Raw genomic sequence first — 20,337 nt, 5'->3', positions numbered from 1 at the left:
GTTATCCAGGGGTACGGTACCCTTTCTAACCTTTGTGCAATGACGTGCAATCCATACTGGGCCTAACACCGTCTGAGCCTGCCTCATGCTGTATAAACATATATTTTGAATGTGTACGCTATCCATACATGTTATCAGGGGATACGGTACCCTTTCTAACCTTTGTGCAATGACGTGCAATCCATACTGGGCCTAACACCGTCTGAGCCTGCCTCATGCTGTATAGACATATATTTTGAATGTGTACGCTATCCATACATGTTATCCGGGGATACGGTACCCTTTCTAACCTTTGTGCAATGACGTGCAATCCATACTGGGCCTAACACCGTCTGAGCCTGCCTCATGCTGTATAGACATATATTTTGAATGTGTACGCTATCCATACATGTTATCCGGGGATACGGTACCCTTTCTAACCTTTGTGCAATGACGTGCAATCCATACTGGGCCTAACACCGTCTGAGCCTGCCTCATGCTGTATAGACATATATTTTGAATGTGTACGCTATCCATACATGTTATCCAGGGATACGGTACCCTTTCTAACCTTTGTGCAATCACGTGCAATCCATACTGGGCGTGAGAACGGCTGGCGAGCTTTTAAGCAAGCTACAGCACCTGTCCAGACAAGTACAGGGATTCCCTAGCGAGGAGACTTATTTGATTGTTTTCAATGTTGGGACAGCAATTTTTGGGGAGCACTATACTCTGGAGAATGATAGATGGGGCCCACCATACACTGGAACATTCCAAAGGTGGACATCAGACACTGGAGCAGCATGTACAGGGCCCATTATACACTAGAGCATTAGAAATGGGGCCCATTATGTTTGGAGCATTATTTGGGCCCATAAGACAGTGGAGCTTCATCCATGGGGACCAACATATACTGTAGCATTATGTGGAGCTCATCATATACTGTTTCAAACATTATATGGGACCAATGATTCTGTATGGAGAAATAGATGGGCCTCGTCATGAGATGTAAAAAGTGAGGTATTTTTCATTGTACTATACCGCTATTTATCTGCCGTATCGGAGCATGATGAGTTGTGGTATGTGTTAAAGGGGCGCTCTTTCGCCCAGGGCACATGAAAACCTGCAGCCAGCCCTCCCCCCCCCACAACTTTAGCCAAATAACACCCATTTTTCAGTGCGTAACTTATATTATGAAGTTAATTAAGGTTGACAAGCTTAAGTAAGAAGAATTGATGTTTTTGGCATTCAAATGGGCACTGTTGGTGTGTTTCCTGTCCTCCTCTCACTGCCGACTTTTATTGCCCATTGACTTACATTGGGTTTCGTGTTTCGGGACGACCCCGACTTTTCCCTTTAATCGGACGATCTTGCTCGACCCGACTTTTGGAAAAGTCGGGTTTCACGAAACGAAACGCGACCCTAAAAAACCAAAAGTCGCTCAACTCTAGTGATAACCACTACACTACAGAAACCGGCTGCGGAAGGTTACTGTGCTCATGACGAGCCATCGAGAACAAAGACTCAACGTCAAAAGCTTTAATATCAACGCCTAATGTCATGCTTCTATCCAGTTTCGAACTGGGGACCGTTCGCGTGTGAGGTGAACGTGACAACCACTCCACTTCAGAAACTCCATGCAAAGCTAAAGATGTTTAAACATGCTGAAATGAACTTGAAAAAGAAAAAAACAGCCAGCCAAAGTCAAGAGGTCTTCCTCTATGTCTGAAGACAGGACAAAGTGCATTTTGCAACACAGGAACCTTTCATTTGTCAGGCTATTGGAGAAAAAGAACAAACAGGGAAACAAAACCATGCTCCACAAAACATTCTCATGCCTTTGTCCAAAAGCCAAAAAGAAAAAGCACCTAGATGCCTGCTTTCGCACCTTGATCCTATCAGGTGTTACTTGAATTAGGAACACTTAGACACTGTCAAAAACACACATGCTTGCCAAAAGCAAAAACGGGTAGAAATAATCACATTGGTAAAAGTAATGCTCATTAAACCAGCAATAGAATATGCTAACTAAGGCTAATTAAGCCAACAATATACGTTTGTGATCAAAATAAAGAAAAGCCACATGTTTCTGCCCGGGATCAAAACAGGGAACTTTCAGGAGGATGGCAAACAGGACAATCACTACACTACAGTAATCAGACAAGAGCATTTACTGTGGTCATGGCAAGGATTAAAGATCACGCACTCATTGTCAAGAGCGCTAGTTTGCAAGAGAAACGCTGTGTTTCTGCCCAGTTTCGAACTTAGGACCTTTCACGTGTAAAGCGAACGTGATAACCACTACACTACAGAAACCAACCGATTCAAACAAGCAAAAAATGCTGTGGTCATGGCAAGCAATAAAGAACAAGCACTGAAAGTCAAAAAGATCGTTTTCCAAGAGAAAAAGCTGTGTTAGGCTAGTTTCACACTTGCTTTTTTTTGCAGCGCGTTTTTCCCGCAAAAAAACGCATTAAAAAAACGCATACAAATGCATACAAACGCTGCGTTTTTTTCCAGCATTTTAATGCGCATGCAGGAAAAAAACGCAGCGTTTTTGCGCGTTTGTATGCGTTTTTTGTGCGTTTGCGTTTTTTTACAGATTTTGGAAAAACCCCACAAAAAAGAAAAAACAACCATTCAACAACACACAAGACCAATGGGACTTCATTGTGGGTGTGGTATGTTAATATATATACACCCTGTCTACAGTATTCTTCACATTTGCTTGATTCTTCTCGTGACCATGGATCTGCGCTGGAAGAGTTTTCACTTCAACTTGGATTTGGACATCGCGATGGCTCAGGCGTATGCAGTTGCTGCCATGAACAAAGGAAGAGAGAGAGGCAGCGAAGACGGCGGCGTATGTGGATACATCCGATTGTTGAACTCCGGGAGAGCCGTGGGGCATACCATACCCTCTACAGCGAGCTCCAGTCAAACCCGGAGAAATTTACAGATTATATCCGGATGTCCCACGAAAGTTTCATGGATTTGCTTGCTCGTGTCCAACAATCCATCCGGAGACAGGACACACAGCTCCGTCGTGCGATTCCTCCTGAGGAACGGCTACTGGTGACATTACGGTATGTTTTAAAAACAAAGGGGTGTGGTCTGATGTTTTTTTTTGTAAATTTAGTATTCAAAACCTTGGGTAATTAGTTTTCGTGAATGTACTAATATTTTTTTTATAGTTTTTAAAAATAATATACATAAATATTAATTTTACTTCTTTGTCTGTTCACAGATTCCTGGCGACTGGAGAAACCCTATCCTCACTACACTTCCAGTACCGTATTGGAATCTCTACCTTGTCTGGAATTGTTGCTGACACCTGCCGGGCTCTCTGGAATGTTCTTTGCCCAGAATTTATGCCCCTGCCCACCGCTGAAAAGTGGATGGAAATTGCTGACAAATTCTGGACAGTATGCAATTTTCCCAACTGTTTGGGAGCTGTTGATGGGAAACACATACGGATCATCAAACCCCAAAGAACGGGATCTGAGTACTATAATTACAAAAAGTACTTTTCAATAGTACTCATTGCAATTGCGGATGCCGGATGTATGTTTGTAGCAGTGGACATTGGAGCATTTGGCCGTGGTAATGACTCGCAGGCTTTTAAAAACTCAGACATGGGCCGGAGGTTGTATGGCAACCAATTTAATTTCCCTATGCCACGGCCTCTTCCTCACACCGAAGCTCCGCCACTGCCCTTTGTAATGGTTGGCGATGAGGCTTTTCAAATGTGCGGAAACTTACTGAAACCCTACTCCAGCCGGGACTTGGACCACACCAAAAAAATTTTTAATTACAGGCTGACCAGGGCCAGAAGAACTGTCGAGTGTGCTTTTGGGATTCTTGTTTCCAGATGGCGAATTCTGGGCACGGCCATTAATCTTAAACTTGAAACAGTCGATGAGGTGGTGAAGGCCTGTGTGGTTCTACATAACTTTGTGATGGCTAAAGAGCACCCGACCTTTGAACTGGACGATGATGCTCCTAACCCATTGCCTGAATTCACTCAGCACACTCTCAGGTCATCCGTTGAAGTTGGCCAAATGAGGGACAAATTTGCGGCCTACTTTATTTCTGATGTAGGACGGGTGCACTGGCAAGATGAAATGGTGTAATGTTGTTGTTTATGGTAATAAAAATCCTTATTTGATACCATTACTGAGTGCACTATATTTTTTAAACTCCGATTAATTAAAAAACTTCCCATGTATAACTGAATTTTGTTATGTTCACACACCTGGGCAGGTAAATACACATACGAGTTAAAATGCAGCATTGCTAGTCTGCGTGAAATATATTGGAATGAGCAAAGCTGCAGGCCATGAATCAGGAAACAATTTTTTTTCAAGATAAAATTGTGCAAATAGTTTAAAACAAAGTATGTGATTTTCTCAAAACACAACACTCAAAACCCAACCCCAATGAAAGTCCATGGGGAATACAAGTCAGCATTGAGTGGATGAATGTAATCTGCTCCATTAAAAGTTATTACACTAGGCCTTGGAATGACTATACTAGGCCGTGGTATTTCAAATATGAGTATACTAGGCCTTGGGGCTAGTAGTATATGTGAAATACCACGGCCTAGTATAGTCATACCAAGGCCTACTGTAATAACTCGATTTTTAACAACTAGCATCTTGTTTCAACAAAAACAAACTGGTGAAACTAGAAAGAAACTTATTTTTTAGACAAGTTTCAACAGTTTGTTTTTCATGAAACCAGATTCTATTTGGTAAAACTAGAGTTATTACACTAGGCCTTGGAATGACTATACTAGGCCGTGGTATTTCAAATATGAGTATACTAGGCCTTGGGGCTAGTAGTATATGTGAAATACCACGGCCTAGTATAGTCATACCAAGGCCTACTGTAATAACTCGATTTTTAACAACTAGCATCTTGTTTCACCAAAAACAAACTGGTGAAACTAGAAAGAAACTTATTTTTTAGACAAGTTTCAACAGTTTGTTTTTCATGAAAACAGATTCTATTTGGTAAAACTAGAGTTATTACACTAGGCCTTTGAATGACTATACTAGTCCATGTTATTTCACATATGACTATACTAGCCCTTGGGTTGGTTTTTAACATGTATTTACCCATCAGTGTGTGTGAGCGGCGCAAACAACATTAATGAAACTTATTAATGGTGAACCACAAATGTAAATTTATTTTTTATCACAAAAAAAAAATTTAAAAATTATTTTTTACGGCGTTTGGGGGCAGATGGTTTCAATTTGGGGGTGTGCAGGGAATATGCAACACTTGCAGTTGAAGACGGTGTTTGAGGGGAAGGGGCAACAAAACTTGTGGGGGAAGGTAGTCCAGTTAAGGGAATTAAACTTGGAACACTTGTAGGAGAGGAAATCTGTTCAGTTACATTAGTTGTAATGGCATGTCGCCGTAGGCTTGTGTGCCTGGACCGACTTTGGCCCAATGCCCGCCTTGATTGATTTCGCCTTGAAGTAGGGGCAAATATGGAATGTAGGTCCCCCGTCTGCTGGTATGGCTGCTGCTGCTGAGGTGGCGGCTGCTGCTGCAGAGGTTGCGGCTGCTGCTGAGGTGGCGGCTGCTGCTGAGGTGGCGGCTGCTGCTGAGGTGGCAGCTGCTGCTGAGGTGGTTGCTGCTGCTGCTGAGGTGGCGGCTGCTGCTGAGGTGGTTGCTGCTGCTGCTGAGGTGGCGGCTGCTGCTGAGGTGGCTGCTGCTGCTGAGGTGGCGGCTGCTGCTGAGGTGGCTGCTGCTGCTGAGGTGGCGTCTGCTGAGTTGGCTGCTGCTGCTGAGGTGGCTGATGCTGCTCTTCTTGTTCAGTGCTCGTCCTTGCAGGAGGACTGGTGGCGGCAGTGATGGCCCAGGTTTGCAGAGTGGTGGTGGCAGGGCTACTACATGTTGTTGTAGCGGCAGGGCTGTTCCATGTTTGCCTAGTGGTGGCTGAGCTCCACGCATGCATGGGATTGGCGGTGGTGCTCCAGACAGGAGCAGCGCTTGCCATGGTGGTGTCGGTGAAGTGACCAGCTGCACTCAGACTTGTGGTGGTGTAACGGTGGGTGTCCAGCCTTTGAAGAGAGGTGTCCGTGCAGTGGTATGCAGCACAAGTCGGTAGTGAGGTGAAGCGAGTCAATGGTGGCACAGGTGGAAAGGACACCACTGACTGCTGACCGTACCGATTATGCTGCATAGCCTGCAAGAAAGCATTGTTGCAGGCCTGCAGCACATTCAGCTGTTGATCAGGACTAAGGTGTTCCGCCATGCCCTTTTCAATCTTACTAAAAAAATGGTGTGCTGGTCTGTTGAGGTCGGCCTCCAGACGGTCAAGGCGCTGTTCTACAGAATTGAAGCGGTGTTCAAAGTGGTTAAAACCACGTTCCATCAGTGCAAAACCGCTTTCAACTCTGTCGGACAGTGACTTGAGGCTGGAATTAAATGTCTCGCTCAAATGCATAAACTCGGGCAAGACATTCCTTTCCAAGGCCCTCTGCCGCTGGCGGGTAGTGCCCGCATAACCAGTGGCAGAGACCTGGGACAGGGGAACACCTGATGGCCCAGCTTCCTGGTCACCAGCTGTGTGTGTGTGGGACCTGCAAGGTGCTTCCTGGCTGTCGGATGGCTGGGACGGGTCAGAGGACGTCCGACGAAGGACCGCTCCAGGGCCAGGTTGCAGGGTGCTGCTCCAGGTGCTGTGGAAGAAAGGAAAATCATTACTACCATGCCTTTACAAGAAGCATCAGCTGTGGATTAGAAAAACACAGATTAATAAAAATAAAAACCCAAAATGTATAATACTTACGATCTTGTGGCAAGGACCGGTCGTAGGAACTGCAACGCGTGATAGTGACGGTATCTAGTTCTGGTCCTTGACGCAGATCCACTGCGAACCTGGCCCTCAGCACGAACATCACTGTTGAAGCGGTCCTTGATCGAACGCCAACGTGTTCGGACTTTGTCCACTGTTGATAAAAAAAAACAGTGCCGTCAAGTACAACAGTCACTGCTTCACAATTTAGCAATACAATACTCAAAGCAGTCACTGTAGACCACGATGACACTGTTGGGTTTCCTGCTAGAATACGCCTAGCACGAAACCCAACAGTGCCGTCAAGGACAACAGTCACTGCGGCACAATGTAGCAATACAATACTCAAAGCAGTCACTGTAGACCCCGATGACACTGTTGGGTTTCCTGCTAGAATACGCCTAGCACGAAACCCAACAGTGCCGTCAAGGACAACAGTCACTGCGGCACAATGTAGCAATACAATACTCAAAGCAGTCACTGTAGACCCCGATGACACTGTTGGGTTTCCTGCTAGAATACGCCTAGCACGAAACCCAACAGTGCCGTCAAGGACAACAGTCACTGCGGCACAATGTAGCAATACAATACTCAAAGCAGTCACTGTAGACCACGATGACACTGTTGGGTTTCCTGCTAGAATACGCCTAGCACGAAACCCAACAGTGCCGTCAAGGACAACAGTCACTGCGGCACAATGTAGCAATACAATACTCAAAGCAGTCACTGTAGACCCCGATGACACTGTTGGGTTTCCTGCTAGAATACGCCTAGCACGAAACCCAACAGTGCCGTCAAGGACAACAGTCACTGCGGCACAATGTAGCAATACAATACTCAAAGCAGTCACTGTAGACCACGATGACACTGTTGGGTTTCCTGCTAGAATACGCCTAGCACGAAACCCAACAGTGCCGTCAAGGACAACAGTCACTGCGGCACAATACAGAGCAGGGAAATACTCACTAAACGCCTTTTTGGCGGATGCTGTGGCGCTGTCCCAGCCATCCATCAACGCTGCGGCCACCTCATTCCATAGCCGCCGTGTCACCACATTGTCCTTGTACAGCCGGTCACGGCTGTCCCACAACGGCGAACGCTCCTGGACCAGGCTGATGAGCTGCTCATTATCCAGGTAGACGTCTTCATCCCGTTGTGGAACCTAGACAAAACACATTCATTAGAATAATCAAATTTAAATTGACTAAAAAGTTACAAAAAAAGAAAAAAAAAAAAGAGTAAAAATAGAAGATAAAAAAAAAAAAAAAACATTACAAATCATTTGATACTTACATTACGTATCACCACCGGGACTTGGCTTCGCTGCTCCTGCTGTTCGCCCTCACTATTCCCGTCCGCAGATGATGATGACGATGTCTGAAAGTTGAAAAAAACGTAAGAGATTTGGAGAAGCAGCAGATATACTTACCAGATGCACGAAAATAATCACCTCACGGTCTGCTTGCGCCAATTCCTGCCGCGATGGGGAATACTCCGATTCTGAAGACATACTGCATGTAAAAATAATAAAAATCATTAGTACATACATAATTTAAAAGGACAGGCATATAATGTAATATACTCACATTCTTCGCTGATATAATGTGTTCTTGGTTGAATGTCTGCTCTTCAATCTGTCTAGTGTAGTAGTGGCAGAGTTTTGGCAGGCACCTCCTTTATATAGCCTTTTTTTTTTGGACTTTAGAAGATTCTAACTAGGATAAAAAGTGGACACCACCCAAAAAACGCTGCGCTAAAAAAGCGCATACCTGCGCATGCCAGTGCGCACGTATGCGCATCCATAGGCTATAATGGCCATTTTTAGCGCAAAACGTGCGCATACGTGCGCATGCGATTTTTTCAAGGGCCAAAAAATGCAACATGCAGCGTCTGGAAAATACCATCGCACAACCCAAAAAAACGCAGCGCATGAAAATCGCATACATGCGCTTACAAGTGCGCAGGTATGCGCACCCATGTTAAATATAGGGGAAAAATCGCATGCGCACGTATGCGTTTTTTTCCAGCGCTAAAAAACGCAAATGTGAAACCAGCCTTACTGCCCAGTTTCGAACTGGGGACCTTTCGCGTGTAAGGCGAACGTGATAACCGCTACACTACAGAAACCAAATGCAACTGCTTACTTTGGTGACAACACGCAATCGAGATCAAGAACTGAAAGTCAAAAGCTTGGATACCAAAGAGTAACAGCGTGTTTCTGCCCAGTTTTGATCTGGGGACCTTTCGCGTGTTAGGCGAACGTGATAACCACTAGACTACAGAAACCGGCTGCGGAAGGTTACTGTGGTCATGACGAGCCATCGAGAACAAAGACTCAACTTCAAAAGCTTTAATATCAACGCCTAATGTCATGCTTCTATCCAGTTTCAAACTGGGGACCGTTCGCGTGTGAGGTGAACGTGACAACCACTCCACTTCAGAAACTCCATGCAAAGCTAAAGATGTTTAAACATGCTGAAATGAACTTGAAAAAGAAAAAAACAGCCAGCCAAAGTCAAGAGGTCTTCCTCTATGTCTGAAGACAGGACAAAGTGCATTTTGCAACACAGGAACCTTTCATTTGTCAGGCTATTGGAGAAAAAGAACAAACAGGGAAACAAAACCATACTCCACAAAACATTCTCATGCCTTTGTCCAAAAGCCAAAAAGAAAAAGCACCTAGATGCCTGCTTTCGCACCTTGATCCTATCAGGTGTTACTTGAATTAGGAACACTTAGACACTGTCAAAAACACACATGCTTGCCAAAAGCAAAAACGGGTAGAAATAATCACATTGGTAAAAGTAATGCTCATTAAACCAGCAATAGAATATGCTAACTAAGGCTAATTAAGCCAACAATATACGTTTGTGATCAAAATAAAGAAAAGCCACATGTTTCTGCCCGGGATCAAAACAGGGAACTTTCAGGAGGATGGCAAACAGGACAATCACTACACTATAGTAACCAGACAAGAGCGTTTACTGTGGTCATGGCAAGCATTAAAGATCAAGCACTCATTGTCAAAAGCGCTAGTTTGCAAGAGGAACGCTGTGTTTCTGCACAGTTTCGAACTGAGGACCTTTCGCATGTAAAGCGAACATGATAACCGCTACACTACAGAAACCAACCAATTCAAACAAACAAAAAATGCTGTGGTCACGGCAAGCAATAAAGAACAAGCACTGAAAGTCAAAAATATCGTTTTCCAAGAGAAAAAGCTGTGTTTCTGCCCAGTTTCGAACTGGGGACCTTTCGCGTGTGAGGCGAACGTGATAACCGCTACACTACAGAAACCGGATGCAAGCGCTTACTGTGGTGACAACAAGCAATCGAGATCAAGAACTGAAAGTCAAAAGCTTGGATACCAAAGGGTAACAGCGTGTTTCTGCCCAGTTTCGAAGTGGGGACCTTTCGCGTGTTAGGCCAACGTGATAACCACTACACTACAGAAACCGGCTGTGGAAGGTTACTGTGGTCATGACGAGCCATCGAGAACAAAGACTCAACGTCAAAAGCTTTAATGTCAACGCCTAATGTCATGCTTCTATCCAGTTTCGAACTGGGGACCTTTCGCGTGTGAGGTGAACGTGACAACCACTACACTTAAGAAACTCCATGCAAAGCTAAAGATGTTTAAACATGCTGAAATGAACTTGAAAAAGAAAAAAACAGCCAGCCAAAGTCAAGAGGTCTTCCTCTATGTCTGAAGACAGGACAAAGTGCATTTTGCAACACAGGAACCTTTCATTTGTCAGGCTATTGGAGAAAAAGAACAAACAGGGAAACAAAACCATGCTCCACAAAACATTCTCATGCCTTTGTCCAAAAGCCAAAAAGAAAAAGCACCTAGATGCCTGCTTTCGCACCTTGATCCTATCAGGTGTTACTTGAATTAGGAACACTTAGACACTGTCAAAAACACACATGCTTGCCAAAAGCAAAAACGGGTAGAAATAATCACATTGGTAAAAGTAATGCTCATTAAACCAGCAATAGAATATGCTAACTAATGCTAATTAAGCCAACAATATACGTTTGTGATCAAAATAAAGAAAAGCCACATGTTTCTGCACGGGATCAAAACAGGGAACTTTCAGGAGGATGGCAAACAGGACAATCACTACACTACAGTAACCAGACAAGAGCGTTTACTGTGGTCATGGGAAGCAATAAAGATCAAGCACTCATTGTCAAAAGCGCTAGTTTGCAACAAGAACGCTGTGTTTCTGCACAGTTTCGAACTGAGGACCTTTCGCGTGTAAAGCGAACGTGATAACCGCTACACTACAGAAACCAACCAATTCAAACAAGCAAAAAATGCTGTGGTCATGGCAAGCAATAAAGAACAAGCACTGAAAGTCAAAAAGATCGTTTTCCAAGAGAAAAAGCTGTGTTTTTGCCCAGTTTCGAACTGGGAACCTTTCGCGAGTGAGGCAAACGTGATAACCGCTACACTACAGAAACCGGATGCAAGTGCTTACTGTGGTGACAACAAGCAATCAAGATCAAGAACTGAAAGTCAAAAGCTTGGATACCAAAGGGTAACAGCGTGTTTCTGCCCAGTTTCGAACTGGGGACCTTTCACGTGTTAGGCGAACGTGATAACCACTACACTACAGAAACCGGCTGCGGAAGGTTACTGTGGTCATGACGAGCCATCGAGAGCAAAGACTCAACGTCAAAAGCTTTAATATCAACGCCTAATGTCATGCTTCTATCCAGTTTCGAACTGGGGACCATTCGCGTGTGAGATGAACGTGACAACCACTACACTTCAGATACTCCATGCAAAGCTAAAAATGTTTAAACGTGCTGAAATGAACTTGAAAAAGAAAAAAACAGCCAGCCAAAGTCAAGAGGTCTTCCTCTATGTCTGAAGACAGGACAAAGTGCATTTTGCAACACAGGAACCTTTCATTTGTCAGGCTATTGGAGAAAAAGAACAAACAGGGAAACAAAACCATGCTCCACAAAACATTCTCATGCCTTTGTCCAAAAGCCAAAAAGAAAAAGCACCTAGATGCCTGCTTTCGCACCTTGATCCTATCAGGTGTTACTTGAATTAGGAACACTTAGACACTGTCAAAAACACACATGCTTGCCAAAAGCAAAAACGGGTAGAAATAATCACATTGGTAAAAGTAATGCTCATTAAACCAGCAATAGAATATGCTAACTAAGGCTAATTAAGCCAACAATATACGTTTGTGATCAAAATAAAGAAAAGCCACATGTTTCTGCCCGGGATCAAAACAGGGAACTTTCAGGAGGATGGCAAACAGGACAATCACTACACTACAGTAACCAGACAAGAGCATTTACTGTGGTTATTGCAAGCATTAACGATCAAGCACTCATTGTCAAAAGCGCTAGTTTGCAAGAGGAACACTGTGTTTCTGCCCAGTTTCGAACTGAGGACCTGTCGCGTGTAAAGCAAACATGATAACCGCTACACTACAGAAACCAACCGATTCAAACAAACAAAAAATGCTGTGGTCATGGCAAGCAATAAAGAACAAGCACTGAAAGTCAAAAAGATCGTTTTCCAAGAGAAAATGCTGTGTTTCTGCCCAGTTTAGAACTGGGGATTTTTCGCGTGTGAGGCTAATGTGATAACCGCTACACTACAGAATCCGGATGCAAGCGCTTACTGTGGTGACAACAAGCAATCGAGATCAAGAACTGAAAGTCAAAAGCTTGGATACCAAAGGGTAACAGCGTGTTTCTGCCAAGTTTCGAACTGGGGACCTTTCGCGTGTTAGGCGAACGTGATAACCACTACACTACAGAAACCGGCTGCGAAAGATTACTGTAGTCATGACAAGCCATAGAGAACAAAGACTCAACGTCAAAAGCTTTAATATCAACACCTAATGTCATGCTTCTATCCAGTTTCGAACTGGGGACCGTTCGCGTGTGAGGTGAACGTGACAACCACTACACTTCAGAAACTCCATGCAAAGCTAAAGATGTTTAAACATGCTGAAATGAACTTGAAAAAGAAAAAAACATCCAGCCAAAGTCAAGAGGTCTTCCTCTATGTCTGAAGACAGGACAAAGTGCATTTTGCAACACAGGAACTTTTCATTTGTCAGGCTATTGGAGAAAAAGAACAAACAGGGAAACAAAACCATGCTCCACAAAACATTCTCATGCCTTTGTCCAAAAGCCAAAAAGAAAAAGCACCTAGATGCCTGCTTTCGCACCTTGATCCTAACAGGTGTTACTTGAATTAGGAACACTTAGACACTGTCAAAAACACACATGCTTGCCAAAAGCAAAAACGGGTAGAAATAATCACATTGGTAAAAGTAATGCTCATTAAACCAGCAATAGAATATGCTAACTAATGCTAATTAAGCCAACAATATACGTTTGTGATCAAAATAAAGAAAAGCCACATGTTTCTGCCCGGGATCAAAACAGGGAACTTTCAGGAGGATGGCAAACAGGACAATCACTACACTACAGTAACCAGACAAGAGCGTTTACTGTGGTCATGGCAAGCATTAAAGATCAAGCACTCATTGTCAAAAGCGCTAGTTTGCAAGAGGAACGCGGTGTTTCTGCCCAGTTTCGAAATGAGGACCTTTCGCGTGTATAGCGAACGTGATAACCGCTACACGACAGAAACCAAGCAATTCAAACAAACAAAAAATGCTGTGGTCATGGCAAGCAATAAAGAACAAGAACTGAAAGTCAAAAAGATCGTTTTCCAAGAGAAAAAGCTGTGTTTCTGCCCAGTTTCGAACTGGGGACCTTTCTCGTGTGAGGCGAACGTGATAACCGCTACACTACAGAAACCGGATGCAAGTGCTTACTGTGGTGACAACAAGCAATCGAGATCAAGAACTGAAAGTCAAAAGCTTGGATACCAAAGGGTAACAGCGTGTTTCTGCTCAGTTTCGAACTAGGGACCGTTCGCGAGTGAGGTGAACGTGACAACCACGACACTTCAGAAACTCCATGCGAAGGTAAAGATGTTTAAACATGCTGAAATGAACTTGAAAAAGAAAAAAACATCCAGCCAAAGTCAAGAGGTCTTCCTCTATGTCTGAAGACAGGACAAAGTGCATTTTGCAACAAAGGAACCTTTCATTTGTCAGGCTATTGGAGAAAAAGAACAAACAGGGAAACAAAACCATGCTCCACAAAACATTCTCATGCCTTTGTCCAAAAGCCAAAAAGAAAAAGCACCTAGATGCCTGCTTTCGCACCTTGATCCTATCAGGTGTTACTTGAATTAGGAACACTTAGACACTGTCAAAAACACACATGCTTGCCAAAAGCAAAAACGGGTAGAAATAATCACATTGGTAAAAGTAATGCTCATTAAACCAGCAATAGAATATGCTAACTAAGGCTAATTAAGCCAACAATATATGTTTGTGATCAAAATAAAGAAAAGCCACATGTTTCTGCCCGGGATCAAAACAGGGAACTTTCAGGAGGATGGCAAACAGGACAATCACTGCACTATAGTAACCAGACAAGAGCGTTTACTGTGGTCATGGCAAGCATTAAAGATCAAGGACTCATTGTCAAAAGCGCTTGTTTGCAAGAGGAACGCTGTGTTCCTGCCCAGTTTCGAACTAAGGATCTTTCGCGTGTAAAGCGAACGTGATAACCACTACACTACAGAAACCAACCGATTCAAACAACCAAAAAATGCTGTGGTCATTGCAAGCAATAAAGAACAAGCACTGAAAGTCAAAAAGATCGTTTTCCAAGAGAAAAAGCTGTGTTTCTGCCCAGTTTCGAACTGGGGCCCTTTCGCGTGTGAGGCAAACATGATAACCGCTACACTACAGAAACCAGATGCAAGCGCTTACTGTGGTGACAACAAGCAATCGAGATCAAGAACTGAAAGTCAAAAGCTTGGATACCAAAGGGTAACAGCGTGTTTCTGCCCAGTTTCGAACTGGGGACCTTTCACGTGTTAGGCGAACGTGATAACCACTACACTACAGAAACCGGCTGCGGAAGGTTACTGTGGTCATGACGAGCCATCGAGAGCAAAGACTCAACGTCAAAAGCTTTAATATCAACGCCTAATGTCATGCTTCTATCCAGTTTCGAACTGGGGACCATTCGCGTGTGAGATGAACGTGACAACCACTACACTTCAGATACTCCATGCAAAGCTAAAAATGTTTAAACGTGCTGAAATGAACTTGAAAAAGAAAAAAACAGCCAGCCAAAGTCAAGAGGTCTTCCTCTATGTCTGAAGACAGGACAAAGTGCATTTTGCAACACAGGAACCTTTCATTTGTCAGGCTATTGGAGAAAAAGAACAAACAGGGAAACAAAACCATGCTCCACAAAACATTCTCATGCCTTTGTCCAAAAGCCAAAAAGAAAAAGCACCTAGATGCCTGCTTTCGCACCTTGATCCTATCAGGTGTTACTTGAATTAGGAACACTTAGACACTGTCAAAAACACACATGCTTGCCAAAAGCAAAAACGGGTAGAAATAATCACATTGGTAAAAGTAATGCTCATTAAACCAGCAATAGAATATGCTAACTAAGGCTAATTAAGCCAACAATATACGTTTGTGATCAAAATAAAGAAAAGCCACATGTTTCTGCCCGGGATCAAAACAGGGAACTTTCAGGAGGATGGCAAACAGGACAATCACTACACTACAGTAACCAGACAAGAGCATTTACTGTGGTTATTGCAAGCATTAACGATCAAGCACTCATTGTCAAAAGCGCTAGTTTGCAAGAGGAACACTGTGTTTCTGCCCAGTTTCGAACTGAGGACCTGTCGCGTGTAAAGCAAACATGATAACCGCTACACTACAGAAACCAACCGATTCAAACAAACAAAAAATGCTGTGGTCATGGCAAGCAATAAAGAACAAGCACTGAAAGTCAAAAAGATCGTTTTCCAAGAGAAAAAGCTGTGTTTCTGCCCAGTTTAGAACTGGGGATTTTTCGCGTGTGAGGCTAATGTGATAACCGCTACACTACAGAATCCGGATGCAAGCGCTTACTGTGGTGACAACAAGCAATCGAGATCAAGAACTGAAAGTCAAAAGCTTGGATACCAAAGGGTAACAGCGTGTTTCTGCCAAGTTTCGAACTGGGGACCTTTCGCGTGTTAGGCGAACGTGATAACCACTACACTACAGAAACCGGCTGCGAAAGATTACTGTAGTCATGACAAGCCATAGAGAACAAAGACTCAACGTCAAAAGCTTTAATATCAACACCTAATGTCATGCTTCTATCCAGTTTCGAACTGGGGACCGTTCGCGTGTGAGGTGAACGTGACAACCACTACACTTCAGAAACTCCATGCAAAGCTAAAGATGTTTAAACATGCTGAAATGAACTTGAAAAAGAAAAAAACATCCAGCCAAAGTCAAGAGGTCTTCCTCTATGTCTGAAGACAGGACAAAGTGCATTTTGCAACACAGGAACTTTTCATTTGTCAGGCTATTGGAGAAAAAGAACAAACAGGGAAACAAAACCATGCTCCACAAAACATTCTCATGCCTTTGTCCAAAAGCCAAAAAGAAAAAGCACCTAGATGCCTGCTTTCGCACCTTGATCCTAACAGGTGTTACTTGAATTAGGAACACTTAGACACTGTCAAAAACACACATGCTTGCCAAAAGCAAAAACGGGTAGAAATAATCACATTGGTAAAAGTAATGCTCATTAAACCAGCAATAGAATATGCTAACTAATGCTAATTAAGCCAACAATATACGTTTGTGATCAAAATAAAGAAAAGCCACATGTTTCTGCCCGGGATCAAAACAGGGAACTTTCAGGAGGATGGCAAACAGGACAATCACTACACTACAGTAACCAGACAAGAGCGTTTACTGTGGTCATGGCAAGCATTAAAGATCAAGCACTCATTGTCAAAAGCGCTAGTTTGCAAGAGGAACGCGGTGTTTCTGCCCAGTTTCGAAATGAGGACCTTTCGCGTGTATAGCGAACGTGATAACCGCTACACGACAGAAACCAAGCAATTCAAACAAACAAAAAATGCTGTGGTCATGGCAAGCAATAAAGAACAAGAACTGAAAGTCAAAAAGATCGTTTTCCAAGAGAAAAAGCTGTGTTTCTGCCCAGTTTCGAACTGGGGACCTTTCTCGTGTGAGGCGAACGTGATAACCGCTACACTACAGAAACCGGATGCAAGTGCTTACTGTGGTGACAACAAGCAATCGAGATCAAGAACTGAAAGTCAAAAGCTTGGATACCAAAGGGTAACAGCGTGTTTCTGCTCAGTTTCGAACTAGGGACCGTTCGCGAGTGAGGTGAACGTGACAACCACGACACTTCAGAAACTCCATGCGAAGGTAAAGATGTTTAAACATGCTGAAATGAACTTGAAAAAGAAAAAAACATCCAGCCAAAGTCAAGAGGTCTTCCTCTATGTCTGAAGACAGGACAAAGTGCATTTTGCAACAAAGGAACCTTTCATTTGTCAGGCTATTGGAGAAAAAGAACAAACAGGGAAACAAAACCATGCTCCACAAAACATTCTCATGCCTTTGTCCAAAAGCCAAAAAGAAAAAGCACCTAGATGCCTGCTTTCGCACCTTGATCCTATCAGGTGTTACTTGAATTAGGAACACTTAGACACTGTCAAAAACACACATGCTTGCCAAAAGCAAAAACGGGTAGAAATAATCACATTGGTAAAAGTAATGCTCATTAAACCAGCAATAGAATATGCTAACTAAGGCTAATTAAGCCAACAATATATGTTTGTGATCAAAATAAAGAAAAGCCACATGTTTCTGCCCGGGATCAAAACAGGGAACTTTCAGGAGGATGGCAAACAGGACAATCACTGCACTATAGTAACCAGACAAGAGCGTTTACTGTGGTCATGGCAAGCATTAAAGATCAAGGACTCATTGTCAAAAGCGCTTGTTTGCAAGAGGAACGCTGTGTTCCTGCCCAGTTTCGAACTAAGGATCTTTCGCGTGTAAAGCGAACGTGATAACCACTACACTACAGAAACCAACCGATTCAAACAACCAAAAAATGCTGTGGTCATTGCAAGCAATAAAGAACAAGCACTGAAAGTCAAAAAGATCGTTTTCCAAGAGAAAAAGCTGTGTTTCTGCCCAGTTTCGAACTGGGGCCCTTTCGCGTGTGAGGCAAACATGATAACCGCTACACTACAGAAACCAGATGCAAGCGCTTACTGTGGTGACAACAAGCAATCGAGATCAAGAACTGAAAGTCAAAAGCTTGGATACCAAAGGGTAACAGCGTGTTTCTGCCCAGTTTCGAACTGGGGACCTTTCGCGTGTGAGGCGAATGTGATAACCGCTACACTAAAGAATCCGGATGCAAGCGCTTACTGTGGTGACAACAAGCAATCGAGATCAAGAACTGAAAGTCAAACGCTTGGATACCAAAGGGTAACAGCGTGTTTCTGCCCAGTTTCGAACTGGGGACCCTTCTCATGTTAGGCGAACGTGATAACCACTACACTACAGAAACCGGCTGTGGAAGGTTATTGTGGTCATGACGAGTGTAAAATAATGCATATCCTGTAAAATACTCAGGACTAGTTACCAGATAAAAATATAGTGGTTTATTTGGATTCTTCCATCAAAGAAAGGTTATTACAGAAAAACAGGTGAATAAAAATAAGTGAAAGAGATATTGTCCATTGTTCATAGCAAAGCAGCATGTATTCTTCTTTCTCTCCGGGATCTCACATGGCAAATGGCGTCTGTCTCTCAGTTCGGCTTCTTCGTAATAAAGTAACATACCAGCTGTTGAGTTATGTCATCTTGCGTCTGTGTCTCATGATGGTGAGGGAAGAAGAAGAGCGACCTCTACAGTTAGCCATGAATTATATACGTCTCCTAAAGCACGTGGTCTCTACATATATGGAGTTTGACATTTACCTCAAGGCTAAACTTAAATATGTAGTGAGCTGACATTTCTACCATGAGCCAAGCTTAAAAATAGCCTATGTCATGTAAGCTAAAGCATTCTACAGAACTGGGTGTAATAAGAAATATTTAACGAATTATTAATATTTAACAATTCCCCCTTTTGAGGGAGACAGACATTAATTGGAACCCTCAAATATAACGATCTTTTTTCTTCTTTTCTTCTTCTTTGACAAAATAATTTAATATCAATAATAATAATAATAATAATAATAATAATAATAATATTAGATTACCGTTATAAGTACTCAATGACATAATTGATGTGAATTCATGTTATGGTAAGCCGTGAACAATATTCATATAAAATATGTATAATTATACTTCCCTAAGTCTAAATTGAAGCATCTCAGGTCCAGTCATCATCATCTGATGTCATCTGGTCTTCATTTTGATGTCTTCTGTCTTCTTCTTGGTTCTTTTAAAAACACAGTTTTTCTATAGCATATAGAAATTGTGTTGTGTATCAAATCAAAGTCCATAATTTCAAATGTTAATACGAAAACAAAGTCTATGCAGCTTTAATATCTGTGCAGTGTCATCTTTAAAAACCTGGGCTTATATTGGCTCGCCTTGGATATTCTGGAATCCTCCATCGGTACTGGTCTTTGAACAGGTGTGACGTCTTTGGTCAGCAAAGCAAGGGTTAAAATGACTCTTCCTTGCTAAACATTGCACCATAACCAGTCCTTGTCCTAATGCACAGGACATATGTCAGGGTTAATTACCTTCATTGTTCACCAGCTTTACATCGAAGCTTTACAGGTGATTGAAAACTTCTGGAACTTGATAAGAACGTGATAACACAGTTCACATCAGCATCATAGGATCATCGTCCTCTGGTTGTCAGGTTAGACACTTTAATTGTGACTGTCAGTGGTGGATACTGCACTTGTAATTAACACAGTCTTACTGAGAAGTCATAGCTTTGTTACCTTCTGGGACTTCTGGATCGCGGCATTCTTCTTCTTGCAACTGATAATAATCAATTTTAATATGAAAAGTCTTTATTAACGTAATTTCAGTATCTTGCTTGAAGTCTTCATTCTCTATTCTATACCAAATCTGGTAATTTCCCTATCCCATAATATCACAGCGTACCATAGCAATCAGTAATATCCATATAATTATTATCAGAATTTGTACCATATATGGATTTCAATATTTGAAATAATAAACGATAATACATTATTATCCGCATTTTTCATGTGATAGAACATTTTTTTATGTCATAGGTGTAATTACCTTTTTCAACCCATAGGTGTCACTGTGTTTTATGTAACCAGTGTTATCATCTTTATTAATAAGGAATATATTCATTATACTAATAATATGTAGGAATGTAAAGCCATGAACCAAAATAAGAATATATGAGTGAGCGAATGAATGAATAAAAGAATTGTTGCATATAACTCAGAAGTGAAACATTTTCCTTAGTAATAGAACCATATAATTGCTATATTTAATGAAGCAATATTCTCAGCAGATATTACTTTACTAAATATTGGTGAAAGAATTAAAAATAATGAAAAATAAGAATAAAAATAAAAATAAGAATAAGGCCTTTATGTTGATGCAGAGTAGTTATGTCTTCAGTAA

The 20,337-nt window shown here is 42.4% G+C and overlaps 12 non-coding genes across 12 annotated transcripts; all 12 read right to left on the bottom strand.

The window, feature by feature from the left end:
- Positions 1-2,222: 2,222 nt before the first annotated feature.
- TRNAV-UAC (transfer RNA valine (anticodon UAC)) lies at positions 2,223-2,295 on the bottom strand. Its single transcript has one exon. It is a non-coding gene; the product is annotated as a tRNA-Val (tRNA).
- A 7,549-nt stretch (positions 2,296-9,844) lies between these two features.
- Positions 9,845-9,917, bottom strand: TRNAV-UAC (transfer RNA valine (anticodon UAC)). The gene has a single exon. It is a non-coding gene; the product is annotated as a tRNA-Val (tRNA).
- A 97-nt stretch (positions 9,918-10,014) lies between these two features.
- On the bottom strand, positions 10,015-10,087 carry TRNAV-CAC (transfer RNA valine (anticodon CAC)). The gene has a single exon. It is a non-coding gene; the product is annotated as a tRNA-Val (tRNA).
- Positions 10,088-11,014: 927 nt separating this feature from the next.
- Positions 11,015-11,087, bottom strand: TRNAV-UAC (transfer RNA valine (anticodon UAC)). Its single transcript has one exon. It is a non-coding gene; the product is annotated as a tRNA-Val (tRNA).
- Positions 11,088-11,343: 256 nt separating this feature from the next.
- TRNAV-AAC (transfer RNA valine (anticodon AAC)) lies at positions 11,344-11,416 on the bottom strand. Its single transcript has one exon. It is a non-coding gene; the product is annotated as a tRNA-Val (tRNA).
- Positions 11,417-12,513: 1,097 nt separating this feature from the next.
- TRNAV-AAC (transfer RNA valine (anticodon AAC)) lies at positions 12,514-12,586 on the bottom strand. The gene has a single exon. It is a non-coding gene; the product is annotated as a tRNA-Val (tRNA).
- Positions 12,587-14,365: 1,779 nt separating this feature from the next.
- Positions 14,366-14,438, bottom strand: TRNAV-UAC (transfer RNA valine (anticodon UAC)). The gene has a single exon. It is a non-coding gene; the product is annotated as a tRNA-Val (tRNA).
- A 97-nt stretch (positions 14,439-14,535) lies between these two features.
- On the bottom strand, positions 14,536-14,608 carry TRNAV-CAC (transfer RNA valine (anticodon CAC)). The gene has a single exon. It is a non-coding gene; the product is annotated as a tRNA-Val (tRNA).
- Positions 14,609-14,694: 86 nt separating this feature from the next.
- Positions 14,695-14,767, bottom strand: TRNAV-AAC (transfer RNA valine (anticodon AAC)). Its single transcript has one exon. It is a non-coding gene; the product is annotated as a tRNA-Val (tRNA).
- Positions 14,768-15,864: 1,097 nt separating this feature from the next.
- TRNAV-AAC (transfer RNA valine (anticodon AAC)) lies at positions 15,865-15,937 on the bottom strand. The gene has a single exon. It is a non-coding gene; the product is annotated as a tRNA-Val (tRNA).
- Positions 15,938-17,716: 1,779 nt separating this feature from the next.
- Positions 17,717-17,789, bottom strand: TRNAV-UAC (transfer RNA valine (anticodon UAC)). The gene has a single exon. It is a non-coding gene; the product is annotated as a tRNA-Val (tRNA).
- A 97-nt stretch (positions 17,790-17,886) lies between these two features.
- Positions 17,887-17,959, bottom strand: TRNAV-CAC (transfer RNA valine (anticodon CAC)). The gene has a single exon. It is a non-coding gene; the product is annotated as a tRNA-Val (tRNA).
- Positions 17,960-20,337: the final 2,378 nt, after the last annotated feature.

Source organism: Dendrobates tinctorius, unplaced genomic scaffold, assembly GCF_039654945.1.
Source record: "Dendrobates tinctorius isolate UK_male_01 unplaced genomic scaffold, ASM3965494v1 ptg000421c, whole genome shotgun sequence".
Lineage (NCBI taxonomy): Eukaryota > Metazoa > Chordata > Amphibia > Anura > Dendrobatidae > Dendrobates > Dendrobates tinctorius.
The sequence above is the reverse complement of the archived record's forward strand: the minus strand, read 5'-3'. Positions and strand labels throughout refer to the sequence as shown.